The following is a 15,419-nucleotide window of genomic DNA, read 5'->3' as shown; positions in this document are numbered from 1 at the left end:
TAATTTGAAACCACAGTTGTGATTTGGTATTTTTCACTTTTGCTGACGATTACTTCTTGGCATGGAGACATCTCCAGTTACCTCAACCCCGGGTTTGGTATGAGAAGAAGGGTTGTAAGGCCTTTCTTCCCCCCTGCTTACTTCTCTCTACAATGAGACCTATTTTTTTCCACGAATGTACCAGATATTAAGCCCATCCATGATGTCGGTGTTTTGTTATAGTCATTATATAACTAAGAGTACGTCTATTACTGATTGACTATGTTTTTGACAACGATACATTTTGATGGGCTTTTAAGTTATTTCAAAAACATGTCTGAGCTACTTTTAAACATGTGCTTTTTTACAATAGTTGTTCCTTTTGCCATTCCGACAAAGAAACACATATCTAGATATCTTGGCATTTGAGCAAACACTTGACCAGAAAATATATCTACCGTGAGGTCTAAATGGAAAAAAAGATGAAGGTAGAAAAGATATATGGAGTCACACCTGTCTGCTACGAAGATGTTTGAGAAAGGCAATCAACTTGCCATACATCTGCAAAGGGTGAAAGAATACCGTCTGGTTAAGACTGATTGCACAGAGAGCAACTACGTTTTACTTTCGTTTTTATCTAAAGCGATGCTTTTCTTAGTTTTCCCAGAAGTATTTCAACATTGCATCAAAAGACGTATTCATTTTTTCATTAGTTAAAGCTTTAAAGGAAAAAATTTAAGCTCTAAAAATGAAACAGTATGCAGTTTGCACTAGTTTCTTAATTTTCATTTTTGTTTTCTTTTGCATTTCGGGGAAATCTACAAAATGCCTCTGCCCATCTGCAAAAAAGTTCTATTAACATATTGACAAAATTATTGGAAAAAACATCTTAACCTTATTTTCTAGGTTGAATATATATTCCATGGCTGTGTCAATCTTATCTGCGTCTACAGCTTTGGTATCAAAATATAGTTAAGTATCAGGTCGATTCAACGCAATTCCAAAAAAGGTAAACATACTTTACTTTCAAGCTCTCAAGAGAAAAAAGTTGCAAAATGTTAAGAAGAATAACCAAATAAATTGACTTCTTCCTTTCTTCTAAGACTGGTACGAATAGTTGAATTCGTTGGTGGACCAAATATTGTATAAAGATTGAGAGGTAATAGATAAACGAATTATAACCTTTCATTTTAAAAGAACTGGGGATTACATTCCTTGTAACGGTTAGAAAAGCCCATGAAAAACCAAACCCCCAAAGCAATGTAAACCAGATGATTATCAATGGAAGTATGACTTCGTTGTTAGCAATCTCCAACTCAATCAAACTTCCACCCAACATTTGTTTGGGCGGAGGCTCAAAATTACAACCTTGAAATGTTCTTCGCCTTTGGCCTATTAATGGTCTCATTTTCTTGAACACGCCCTTTAAATCAACTTTCAATCAAAATTTCGAACCAACGGATAAGATTTTACGAGCCTCTTTTTGTTGAGTGTCATAAAGAGGGGCGCTCGAAAAATCGAAAACGTTACAATAAGCTGTTTAATTATTTATCAGACCTCGGAAAAAAGAGGGTTTTTTTTCAACCCCATTGTTTGAAAACTTTGATCGGTCATTTTGAGGATTATTTGGCACTGTTTTTGCTTTTTAGCCACTCTTGGATGTCACATTTTGGCATGAAGGAGTTCAATCGAACTCTTAGAATTTCTCAGTAAAGGAAGCAAAAATGAAACACAACTGACTCTTAGTTTGTTTTCACATTGACAATAACATTGGGCCTCGTTTATGGTTTGTTTTCGATTTGACTACATCTTAGCCATCATCTAATGAAGCAAAAGTGTCGCTTGACTACGGCTTAGTTTGTCACAAAATCAGGTCAAACATTGGGCCAAAACGTTAAGATTACTTTTTTCGGCACCACGTAGCTCTAGTAAGCACAAATATTATGAATTGATGTAACTCGACCAATTTTGAATGACACAGAGCTTGCAAATGTAGGATTGTGAGGCGATCTTGCAGTCTGTGCGTGTAGCCCTTTGTTGCTGGCTTGTTAAGGGTGTCTTAACAAATATCTTAAAAGCAATCAAGATAGCAGATAAAGAGGCCAAAACCGACCCAGCCACGTCTCTTTGGCTTTCTATCTAATTTGGGCTCCATATAAGATGTGACATTTTTCCCGTCCAAATCATCAGTTCTTGACTGTTTCTTCAGCGTAACGGTAAGTTCTTATTATTATTATTACTACTATTATTAGTTTCTTGATCCTGTTTTTGTAGCTTCTATTGTTTTTATGTACCTACTCGCCCACTTGGGTCTTTCTTGCCAAAGTTCAAGCCTATGCAGAAGTACTCGTATTTTGCAATTATTCTACTGCAGTGGGTTGCAAAAACACTCTTTTAAGTGCATTGTTCGTCATCCGGCAGAATTGCTTGTACTACTATTTGTCCTTCAAAAGATGTGTCCCTCCGCTCTATTAATATCCGTTTTCAAACGTTTTAGGAAAAAGTCCTCATGAAGTCCCTTGCCGGATTGGGTTCTCTTCTGCTTGTCGTGGGTTTGATCAATGTGGCTCAATGTAGACACCAGCAATTCCATTTCCCCTTTGCATTTGTAGATACCATGAATGATCATGGATTTTATGATGCCATCATGGAGTCTCTCCTTAAAAAATGCCGAGCATTGAATCAAGATGAGGCATCTAGGCCGCAATGTGCAATACTTCGAATGCAAAATGGCAACGGAGAATTAACTATTCCACCTTATAGACTCGTAATAGACTACTTTGTTGACTCTTGCATGTGTTTGAAACGAGGAATGTATCAGCCAATATGGTGCCAAGAGCTTGAAAAATCCAATGGAGGGTATATTAAGCTACCATTTTGGGCATTGCAGCACCTAGCGAAGAAAAGCTTGCCGACCACATGTGGGGAGGTTAATTCGAGTGCTGTAGGAGGCGATACGGAGATTTGGTGCTCGCTTTTCGGATATTTTTGAAAAAAAGCATTGACCTTTTCTCTACCTCTATCAACGACCTCTTGATAAATTGTGATCAATTCATGTCAATCAAAGCTATTGGAAATATGTGATGAATATGCAGATCAACCCAGAACGAGACAATTTTTATTTTCATTTTGCGGACTTCCTTACCGCTACCGGGATTGGAATCCCAGCAGTTCAAGACGAGAAGATTATTTATTTTACTTGACTTTTATTTATATATATTATTTGATCGACCAACGAATTGGAGTTGGCTGGCTAATCCTTGAACATAAGGTTGATCCGGAATTTCAGTCAAAAACTTGTCCAAGTCCGACTTAAATCCTGCTTGTTTGTCGGGAAGACGTCAAATTTACATATCAACTTGACTCGTAAGTTTTGTGCCGAGTTGGACACTTGACAAATTTTTGATAACATCCCAATCTTACCGGACCTGCACAATTCGTGCGCGGGTCACTCAAAGTACGTACTGGACGTTGGATAAATTGTTTTATAACATCAGCCCCAGATCAGATAAAATCCCGCCACATCTGCAGAGGTTGAATGCCCTGAATGGAGACGGGAGCAACTATTTCTTACGATCTTCGTGACGTTTCTATTTCATACAAATGACCTCTTCACCCTTGCGTATTCCAATATGGCTTGGTATGAACATTTTTTACACCCCTAGCCAAGTTTTTTTGGCTTTCTGTCTAACTAGGACTCACTATAAATGTGACATAACGGTAGGTTGTTACTATTGCTTCCCTAATTATTCTTCCACAGATTATTGCTTTCCTGAATTTCCCAATACCTCTCCAGGGGCATGCTTGCCAAAGTTCAAGCATTAAATTGAGACATATTTGTCAATTCTACCATCGCTTAAGCATAGCAAAGCGTTGCAAAAGCATTCTATTTTAAGGCTTTTGTTGTACGTAGCCAAGAGAAATTATTTGTGTCGTTGAATGTCAGTTTGATAATAGTTTTTCAATGAGTGCTTCAATCCGTTCCTTTCTTTTCCTTTACCAACTGACTGCTTTAGGAAAAAGTAATCATGAAGTCCATTACCGGAATCGGCACTCTTTTGGTTATTGGTATGGCAATTAATGTGGCTCAATGCCGATATGGAAGATCCCCCCTGTTTGACGATGAATCCATCTACCGAGAAGAACTCCCATCTTATGAGGATGTAATGAAGCCTTTCCTTGAAAAATGTTTGGTTAATGGGCAGCCATGAGAGATCCAATATGGGTTGTCAATTATTTCATATCACAAGTGACGGGGTGTTGGGTTTGACGCCTCGGCTCGGGGAACGAGATTGTTGGCGTGACGGCGGCGAGCGGCACATGCCCTTCATATGGCCCACCCTATTGCAATTGAAACAGCGCTTCTCCCGGAATGGACAGGAAGGGCCTTGGGAGTGGCGCTGAGAGCCGCACCCGCGGCAGGCAGCCTCCACGGCGGCGATGACGTCCGCAGCCGACTCCTCGTAGACGGTCAAGTTGACGGGTGCAACGGGAGTAAGGGTAGCCTCCGTGAGGATTGTCTTAAACGCGGTTGCCGCGGCATGAAGTCTCTTGAGGGTGGGCTTCTGTGTCTCTCTCTGTTTCCTGAATAGGTCGGTTTTGCTCTGGCAGCCAAGTAAGAGGATAAAGACCTCCAGATCCTCCCCGGACATGCTCTTGATCTCGGCCTCCTTGGATCGCTGGGCGAAATCTGTGAGGTACTCCGTGAATGGCCTCCCATTTTTATTGATTTTGAGCATTTCCCACCGTCGGTTAAAAAAGAGGATACAGGATTAAGAAGTGATCCTCAAGGCGGGTGGTGGCGTCCGCCATTGTGGATACGCCGTCAACGACTTCCCTCAGCTCAGAGGAGATGAAGTTCTTCAGGACAGATACTTGGTTGGCGTCCGTGGTGGAAGTTGACAGAGAAAACTCGGAACCTTGATAAGGGGTTCCTCTACACGGGGGATACACCATTCCACCTTTTAATGCATTACTTGAGGGGAATATTGGCTTATGCAAAAAATCAAAATGACAACCAAAGTGGTGCAGCGACCTATCCGGGGACATGCCTTGGTGTTAAGCATCCAAAGATGTGCACATGACTCTGATCCAGATGACAATGTGACACCTTGGTATTCAAATTCGTTGACACATTCCGTGACCCATTACCATAAATGGTAAGGTGACAGATGTTAGATAGTCTCAAGATATCTCAAGTTTATTGAGAAGTGGCACAATTAAGAATTACTATTTCAAATTTTAAACGACTTTAGATTACACCAATTCATTAAACGATGTGTGAGGTTTTGTGGAGCCATGACCGGTAGCAATACATTAACTTTTATTTCACGTACTGGGCGTTCGGAAACATTCTTGAATTGAAACGGCTGCCCTAAAGTGTGCTTGTTGATTTAAAATCCTAATATTCATGATTAAGGCCAGGGCAGTGCAAAAAATGAAAAAGAACCTTGTTACGACTCAATCTAGCTCCAGCCGCCCAAAAGTGCCCAAACGGCCCGTGAGATTATTTCATCTGCAAGCGGTAAGAAAGAAACGTGTCACCTAACCTTTCAAGATCATTCCCTATTATGATTACAATTACGTTATCTTGCTCATGATCTATTTTTTTGCTTTGAACTTTCCTCCATGAATTTCAATGTTCATCCGACTTTGCACTCATAGTGCAAGTCATAGTGCCGACTTTGCACCGTGCTCTCACGCATCACTGTCACTGACTGGTTTATCTTCAGCATATCATACAGGTAATGTTCATCAAATTGCAAAGAATTCAACTTTTGCGACATGTTCTTTCCTATTTTATTGTCAGAGAATAATAATAAACCAAAATTGAGCAGATAATTGATTGTTCATCCTGATTGTTCTTGTATTTCAATATGAGAAGGTGTTTAGATTGTTTAGGAAACATGATATGCTAAATGCCTCAGAAAATCAATTTGTAAAAAGCTCTAAAATATAAGAATGATGGTGAATCCACCATCTTACCAAAAACAGAGGCGTTGAAGTTTGCAATTTTTGCTCGACGTAAACACAAAATCATTATTTTTGGTTCCATGACAACTCGATCCAGTACAGTAATCAAGCATGTGTTGGCTAACAAATCTGTCATATTTTTGACGCAAAATTGAAACCCTTGTAAAACATGTGAAAATCTGAAGAGCATTTACATGATTCATCATTCAAATCTTTTTAAGGCATGTACAATTTACTTCAATCTAGGCATGCAAATGAAAAAGTGTGTTACTTTTGATAAATAAAAATACAGGTCTTTTATGTTATCGTTGCAAACAGTTTAAATGTTAACCCATCATTTTTTAGTTGTACTCCATAGCAAAGGTTTTTGCCAATTTGATATGTTTTTATTCTGGGTCAAGTGATTCCAGTTGCACGCTGGGTCGAGTTGACGGTAGGGTTGAGTCGTTAGGTGGCCGTCTGGACCTACTCAACAAGAGTGTACAAAAGATCATTTTCTTGATGAAGCCTCTTGCGTAATTTTTTTTCTGTCCAAAGCACTTTCCTAGAATAGTTGTAAATTAGTGAATATAATTTTGCTTTAAAGAAACTAGGAATTATCGAATCTGTAGCAAAGAAATACAGGTTAAGAAATGAAAGTCATGCGTTATCATTTCCTTAACATTAATTGAAACCTCATTGCAACACAGAAAAGTGTTATTGTAATACCCCTTCAAAACGCAAAAAATGCTTTGTTTGTTTGTTACGAAGTCGTCCTAATTCAGGGATATTCCCGCTTTGTTGTCATCTCATCCTCGAAAATAATCGCCATTTCGCCCATTTCAGGTAAAAACAATTGAAATATCATTGCCTCGCGGAATAGTGTTATTGTAACAGCCCTCCAAAACGCAAAAAATGCTTTGTTTGTTTGTTTGTTACGAAGTCAGGTGGCACCTATGTGCTCGGCGTCCCATCTGATGATGTGTGTCCTAATTCAGGGATATTTCCGCTTTGTTGCCTCACCCTCGGAAAAAACCGCCCATTTTAGCTGTTAAAGCAGTAACTCAAACTGTAATTCAAATCCTTGCAATTTCGCCCATTTCAGGTCTTCAAGCAGTAACTCAAGCTGTAATTCATATCCTTTAAAGATGTTTGAACGGGTAGCCTGGGATCAAACTAGGATTCGAGAAGTTCTACCAAGACGACACAGCAGGTATCCTATTAAGCCACGTTTGTTACTCACTCCTTACTTCAACCCCGGCAAACGTTCTGTACAATTCAACTTTTTCGAAGCAACCAAAGGAAACTTGAGTCTTTGAAATTAATTACTCATTTTGAACAAAGTAACAAAATCTGTAAACTGCTTCTTTTGTTGAGTAACAATTAAAGCCCTGAAAAACGAAACTCTTTTATTTCTCAAAAAACTCAGCTAAAAATTTGTAATGTTGCCCAAAGCCAATCAAACATCCCCCTAGACTAACAATTGACAAATTTAACCATTGAGATTTGGTGCGTTTAATTTTCAAAAAGTTAGCACTGTTTTGGTCCAGACACAAAAAATTGAACAGTTTCAATGCCTGAGTGTTCAGCCTTTAAGTTGCAAATACGGCTTCTGGTGTCATGAGTGAAAAAGAAACAATTATTGTCCCCAAGGCAAATATCTTGACATTCTTCGGCTAGATCAATATCACGCACAAAATTCAGATTGTCACCCAAAAGTTGTTCATCTTTCTGGATACACTCCCAGGCCACTGATTGAACCAAGTTCAGATACCAGTTGACCAGGATCAGTGTAATGGAAACACATTCCGTTCGCTTTCCATGTCCAAGCAATGCAGCCTTGATTGCTATTTTGACACACAATGTGACATCGACGCGCATCCGTAGCGCTTTGTTCGCTGATTGAATTCCCGCTGTAACCTTGGTCAGTGTTGTGATATGACGGAGCGGAAGATTGCACTTGACATGATGTTGACTCCACAGCATCTCCAACGCAATCCAGATGAGTGGCAGAGGGGGGTGGATTGGTGCAAGTTCTGGTTCTCTCCTGGATCAGGATTTCATTTGAGCAGGTACTCCACTCGGACCAAACGCTCCATCCACCATTGATTTCTTGTGCTTTCCCTGCAATGATGGTACTTATTGATTCTCAAGGAAAAAGATCAGCCAGGTTTGATGACTAATGGCTAGTAAAATAACGTAGTTTATTGTGTTAAGAGAGACCTTTACAATCATTTTTTGTATTGAAGACAACTATTGTTTAGCAATAAGAATTCAGTTCCTTGAAATTTGTTTACGGGTTTATTTTTCAAAAAGGTTCATTTGTTCTAGCAAAGGTTCATCACTTGTTTGTTTGTTAGCTTGTGTGTTTATTTGTTTGCTTGTTTGCTTTAGAGTTAGACGGCATCTCTCTCACTTTATCGTCATACCAACCGATGATGGGTGTCCAGATAAAGGGATATTTCGACTCCGTTTCCGAAACCATCTTTTTTTACCTCACAAAAGTATAGTTTGCATTCCCCTTTTAATAAACTTGGTCAAAATGGAAATAAACCCATGAAACACAATTTGATTGGCCTCTTTAAGCAACAGCCGTCTGCTGACGTCAGAGCGCATTCATAAAATGTCAAAGATTGTTCTGTTGAGTATATTTAGTTGTAACTTTTTCCAGCAGCTTTTTGTATTGGAAATGAGGCAGTCAGCTCCCACAAACTACAAATAATGAATCGATATTGTTCTACATTATAATACTTGGGGACACCACTAATGACATTCTCACCTGTTGTTAAAACAATTGCTAGAGCCTTTATTGTTACCACATATTCCGATTATCCAATAATGTTTTTGTTTGGTATGAAAATACGCGTTGAACCTAGGTTAGTGGATTGAAAACGGACGCTTTATGCTCATACTTCTAGCGTTGTGTTAAGCTTAGTCTAGAACGGATATGTTTTACAATTGGAGCCAATCGAAAGACAGCAATGTAAAAAAGTGCAATCTGATGTTTCATTAAGGTTAGCCTTGAAGGCGGAGTGTCCAAGATGTTCTTTTTTCCTTTTTTTATATTTCTTTATTGCGAGATCTTTCTCATTGGATCATAGGTTTGTTTCTACAATGTTACAATATGTACATATTTATTTCGTCCCATTCTGGGTTCTGGGGCCGCCATTCGAGGCGATGATCCACTAGAAAGGGGGTTTCTAGGAAGGGGGGTTGTACTTGGAAATGTGTTGAACATCCACATTTTGAAAAAAGCGGTAAGAACTTTATCACTCTCAGACAGAACTACCAATTTGAGGGGCATCATCAACTTAAAAAATAATCGAATTTTATTGGGAATTGAAAATACCGGCCGAGAAATTGCGGTATTGATTTCGAAGATTTCCTTTTTAAGGATCAAATATTCATTGTACAAGGCATAAATGTGTATGCTTGTAAAGTACTTGTAAGGCTGATATAAAGTTCTGAACTAGGTAGTGGCGTGGCGTGATCTGATTCAAACTCTACTTTACCTCTACCTGACTTCAAACATAACGCCTATTATTAAAGATTTTGATTTTTTCTTCATTTTATAACATCAATTGTCTCAAGCTCAAAAACCAAATCAACTCCTTGCTGTCATTACGCCACAAAATGCGAAACAAACCCATGTACGTGGCATTACACTAGGGTACTAACTCATTTGTAATGTAACCTTGCATCCAGATATATCATAATCACATCTTTGATAATGAATTAGTAGATCACAATGAACGTTTCCATACACACTTTTCACTTATTTTGATTCAAGTTTACATTTTTGAAGTTCCTACTCTTATGACGTTAATTTTCTTGAATCGCTATAAAAGTTACAGAGCTGGTAGGTGGCGTTTACGTCGACACTTTTTAATACAGCGCTTTGCTTGACTGACTTCAAAAGCTGGACCTGATTCAATAGAATTGGAAAGTGAATCGTTTTCCCACCATGTACAGGGATGACCGTTTGTTTGTGTTAGGTCATCTCAGGTAAAAGCACTTTCCGACTAACCAAACTAAAATTTCCCTTCATGCTTGACATGCATGTGAATGTTTAGTGTTATATTAACATTTAAAACAAAAACACAATCTTCTAGGCCCAAACGTGTTCATCGTACTCCCAGGGAGAATGGAGCACAAGAGACGAAAGTGCCTTACAAATCGTCAGGGATTTAACGTTCTTCACCTTTCCCATTTCTCCGCAAATGGTTCACCAACCGAACGGGAACGATGGCCATCTGAACCCAAGAAGATATTTTTCACATTTCAAGCAGCCTAGAATCATTGCAATGGTCGGGTTCTACTTTCACATATTTGAATTATTACAATCAACAATAAACGATGTTTAAAGCACAAAAAGAGAGTACCATGAGGCAGGTCAGGAATGGGGTACCCCCCACGTGGTTTCGTTTACGCACATTTGAAATAAGACAGTACTAAATTTCACCAAGTCGCGTTTCAAAATATGCGTTCACGAAACTATCTGATACTCTCAATACAACTTGGTACAAATCACATCTCAAAATACACACTCACTAAACTACCCGGGGGTACCCTATGAACCAGTGCGGTCAGACAGCTCCTAAAATCTTGCCCCAAGGGCGTCAAAGTGACTACAACCAAAAGGTCAGATAATGCTTTGAATGGCGGACGTGCTTCTTTTTATTCCTCTAACTTGAATGCGGTTTTTAGTAGATCGAATAGTGAGGGTGTCTACCAGTGTCAGCCGTACGGTGAGCACGTACCTGACAAAAGAAAAGCAAAGATTCGCTGAAAATACACAATAACACATTCCTCCGGAGTAGATTCAGCCTCGCCCTCCATTCTTCCTTCTTTCCAACAGAATACATGGGGTGAGCCATTATTTTCATCCATAAGAAAGGGTCAGGGACATTCCAAACAACCATTGGACCATTGCTCTGGAGAACCGCTTCTTGAAGATGATGTCCACCCAACTAGCTGCCCGCTTCTCTGGATTGGCCGAAGATTGGGATTTCCTTCCAAGGCTCAAATTCGGTTTCCGGAGAACTTGCTCAACCACCACAGCAACTACTCTCCTCCTCTATGAAATTGTGCTTTCCAACATCAACAAAAAGAGGAGAGTGTACCAATGCTTTGTCGACATCTCAACAGCATTCGATAGGGTGGATCAAACGCGGTTATTCCTCAAACTCCAAATGTGGGGATTTCAGCGTTCAATCTGTGTCCTGTTGGCGAACATGTTTACAAGACTCGGATCCCCCTGTTGCTCCATTTCCATTGGTCTTCCGTAGGGGGATCTATTATTGCCAATTTTATTCAATCTTTGTGTTCCCAACCTGCGCCAAGCTCTCACACACCAAAGCCCCACCATCAACCATTTATATGGTTCAATATCTTCAATCTGCGGACGACCTGTTTCTCTTGGCTGAATCGCCCGTGGAATTGCAAAATGCCGTCAATGCGCTCCAATAGCAATAGCAATGTGGTTTGAACTAAAGGGGTTGTCAGAGAAAAGTCACTCCAACCAAGCCAGTTGAAACTTTACTTTGAACACATTTTGGTAGTTGGGCAACAGGGTGTCAGGCTGATCGACTTCTCTTGCGTTACTCAGTGTCAACCAAAGCAAACAAACGAGCCATCAACTCACTGGCTCCCTGAATTCGGAACTTGATTTCGAGAATCACGTAACTAAATGTGTTCAAAGCCGATCCCCATCGCACACATCAGGCAGCCGCGAGGGAGCCAAAAAATATCAGAAATCTCGTGAGTGTCGTTTCCCTGACTAGCCCTCTAGTTTGAACCAACTTTAGTTATTTTTTTCTGTGATAACACGTTTTAGTTAACAATTTTATCCTATTGACCTGGACTTTAATGTTTTTTCCATGATACAATAACGAAAAAACGAAACGAAAGGGCCCTTTTTCGTTTTATCAAAAAACTGCCAAAAAATTCATCGAAGTAGGAAGGAGTGAGTTGCGCTGATGGGAATAGGGGATGTCGAGTAAAGGAAATTCAAGGAAAAATGTCGTCCGGCACCCTGATTTTGGGGAGAGAAAACGAAGACAAACATCACAGTCAACTCGAGAATTTTCAATAATCGAGTGATTTTGAGCAAGTTTTGTTACAGAACCTTACTAAATAAGCATGTTTGGTGTTAATCATTGAACCCACTATCAAATTGCCTCAATACCACAATGCTAATTGCCTAGACAAGCATGTACAATGGAAAAAATGTCAAAATCCAATGCATGAACAGTGCGGTTTGGCTTGGCATGCTGTCTTTGATTTTACTCCATGGAATAACTTCAGTTTTCCATGAACGCGTTTACTTGACTAGCCTTATTGGGACATTGAAGCCGGAAAGGACTATGACGTCATCTTCAAATTTTGAGACCTCACTCGTTCTTTTGAGGCCTTGTAGCTCTTTGTTAAAGGATTGAATTAAAGTTTCCATTCGTTTATCCATTACAGGAATGGTTAATATAGCATTACATTTTATTCAATTTTCTCAGTTTCACTCATTACCTTGCGTAAAAATACATTGTAGCAGAAAAAAGTAGTTGGGACTTATCTTCTGTATTTTGGTTGGAATTTTCTAATTTTACACATGATTTTTTGAAACCTTATAAATGTTTTATGTCTAATATGGCGATTTGTATCTCGGATTTTTAGTACCTCTTCTGTTTTGAAAAGTGCTCCCGTGACCTCCCTAAATTATTGCAGACATCATCATGCACCTGCTACTTCAATGACCCATATTGGGTCATTGAAGTAGCAGCTGCATGTACAAATAAACAATCACCGGAGGTTGCGACTATGGCTAACAATTAACATTTTCAGTGGCATGTGGCATTACTGGAGGGATTTCAAAAACCCGTTAGTTAGTCACAAAAAGTGACCCTGATTATTCTTCGATCAAACCAAGGTTGCCTTGGTGTTCAATACTAGCCTTTTACTATACATTGGAAACTGCCCGGGATTTTACTTTCCTAGGTTTCTCGCGATCCAGATTTTGAAAATTTATTTGATCTCATCACCAGTGTGTTGAGTACTTCATTGCAACTGTAAAGACCTTGCCGCTTGAAAGAGCAAGTCATTTTGTCTTTCATATACTATTGTTTGCTTTCAAATGTAAAGTTAAGATTGCTGACATTTTTTAACTTTCCCACTCAAACACCCGCTAGGGCCGATCTAAGCTTACTTGAGAACTAGTTTAAGATCGAGCGACTACGCGGAAACTTTCCTGACGTTTTGTAACCGCCATTTCTTCGAACAATAAATCGTGTGAAGTATCGATTATTGTGATTTACCTAGCTAAGAAACATCATGGACCTCTGGGGAATCCGGCAGTAACAACTCCAATAATGCAAATGAGTCTCTGTTGCAACCGCACATTGGTTTCAGACCAATACAAACCCTGGTGCCGTAGTTCTGTATTTCTATCCATTTCTAGTTGACATACAAATGAAGGACCATTCACCTGTGCCGAAAATTTTCTTGTTTACAATTGCGCTATAACCATTAGGTATTTTTCAACGACATATAGAGAAAAAAGACACATATGGCGCTCGCTAAACCTTAATAGCAATGGATATTTTAGAGGCCATTTGAGGAAATAAAAGCCAGTCCAATTGTTACCGCAACTTCCAGTTGTCACAGGCTTCGACTTTTCTCTAAATTTTAGCTAAATTGTGGAACAGATCATGAGAAAGGTCAGGGAGGGGAATCGGAGAATCAAACCGGCGACCTCTCTCATGAAAGAAAACTGCTTTAGTCACTGCTCCCCATCTCCTCGTTTATAAGGAAGTCTTCTTAAGGCAAGATTCGAACTAGCACTCTCTGTGGAACTTTGTCGCATGGATACATCAGACACTCAGCTATTATATACCATCAACTCGAAAGTATATGTGGTATTCAGAGTTCTTTTCAAGCATACAAAGCTTGGGCATTGAGATATCCTTTCAGAAAACACATGTTGTATTTTGCTTGAAAAAACAAAAAGAGTTTTTTTGCTGTGTCGAAAAATGTTTTTTTTTCTAAATATTGACCATTCATTACTTTTTTCTTAATTTCAAATACATATACGCCATATATGTAGATATTTTTTACTACACTTTTCCCCACTGACATGACCAAAAGTCGCAATAAAGTTCTACTAAATGGTGCGTGACGATTCTCATAACTCAAATGGTCAATCCTGAAAAGCTTGCTTGAAAATCCTATGTTCAAAGTGTTACGTTTCTCTGTGAAAATAACATTTATCTCTATAAGCTTTGCCCAAAAGAAAAATGCCCGGACACAAAACTTCATTACCCACCATATATCATAGACTTAAAAAAACTTCAGCAATAACAAGATTGTTTAAGGCTTATGTTCCAATTAATGGCTAGTAAAAACACAAATATGTAAATGTATTTCGTGAATAAATTTTGCCAATGTTTTCCATGAATGTTTAACTAAGAATTTGATTGAAAGATTTAGAGAATATTTTTGAAGAACACGTGCTTTTGAAATGTTTTGGGAGAAAAAGTATTTCATTTTTTTGCGACATTCCCTAATCTTCCAAAAGAGTTCTTGTGGCTATTTAGTAAAGAAGAAAATCTAATGGATTAGAATGTGGCGACAGCCAACTTTTATTAGCAAAAAGTTCGTTTGAAAATAACACCTTCAATTAAAATGACTCATTAACCTTTTACTTTCACACAATTTCGTCATAAGGTGCATTAAAATTTAACTTTTTGCCCGTGTACTAGCTCTAAATTTAGCGGAATAATAAACAATGCCAAAACTAGCTTCAAAACTTTGAGATATCATGTTCAACTACACACTTTAAAATTGCACCGTGCGGAACTTTAAACTTGCAAGTAAATTGGTCTTGCGCATTTGGCTTACATGTCACGAAAATGAGTCATCAAGATGTACTTGCAAGATTTGGTTGCAACTAATGGGTCTTCATTTTCTTGTGAAACGCAATATTACTCCTTGTTTTTGGTCGATATTATAAATAAATAAATTTATTGCGACTCTTGGTCATGTCAGATTGTAAAATGTATAAAACTGTACGTACAAATATCAGATACAAAAATCGATTGATAAATGAATAAAATGGTCAAGACTGATAAAATAGTTGACTAGAGTGTGGTATCACAGTGAGTTTGACTAGGATTGGTTCAGTGCACATGAAAAAAGTGAAGAGGGAAATTGCAGATAGTACTTAAACAGGTGGGGAGAGGTAGATGATGAAAATCTTGGTTATTGCAGTAGAGTGGGTGGGTCAGATTGAACGGATCTTTTATGAACTCCCGTCGTTGATGGCATTGGGTCGGGAGCCGGATAAAGGTGCGTGACCGCCAATACTCCGAAGGGATGTCGGGCCAAGGACAATAAGGTGTTATTAAGTCACCGGGAGGACAACTTGTGTTCCGACATCACCTCCGGAAAGGTCAGGTTCCCAACACTGTTGGACACTAACCTTGCCAGCCCGATGGTAA

The 15,419-nt window shown here is 39.0% G+C and overlaps 1 long non-coding RNA gene across 1 annotated transcript; it reads left to right on the top strand.

Annotated features, from left to right (window-relative positions):
* Positions 1-1,946: 1,946 nt before the first annotated feature.
* On the top strand, positions 1,947-3,079 carry LOC131891800 (uncharacterized). The gene is made up of 2 exons (XR_009374468.1): positions 1,947-2,195; positions 2,477-3,079. It is a non-coding gene; the product is annotated as an uncharacterized LOC131891800 (long non-coding RNA).
* The last annotated feature ends 12,340 nt before the right edge of the window (positions 3,080-15,419 follow it).

This window comes from Tigriopus californicus, chromosome 12 (genome assembly GCF_007210705.1).
Source record: "Tigriopus californicus strain San Diego chromosome 12, Tcal_SD_v2.1, whole genome shotgun sequence".
Classification (NCBI taxonomy): domain Eukaryota; kingdom Metazoa; phylum Arthropoda; class Copepoda; order Harpacticoida; family Harpacticidae; genus Tigriopus; species Tigriopus californicus.
Note: the sequence above shows the minus strand (reverse complement) of the source record. Positions and strands in the feature narration are given on the sequence as shown.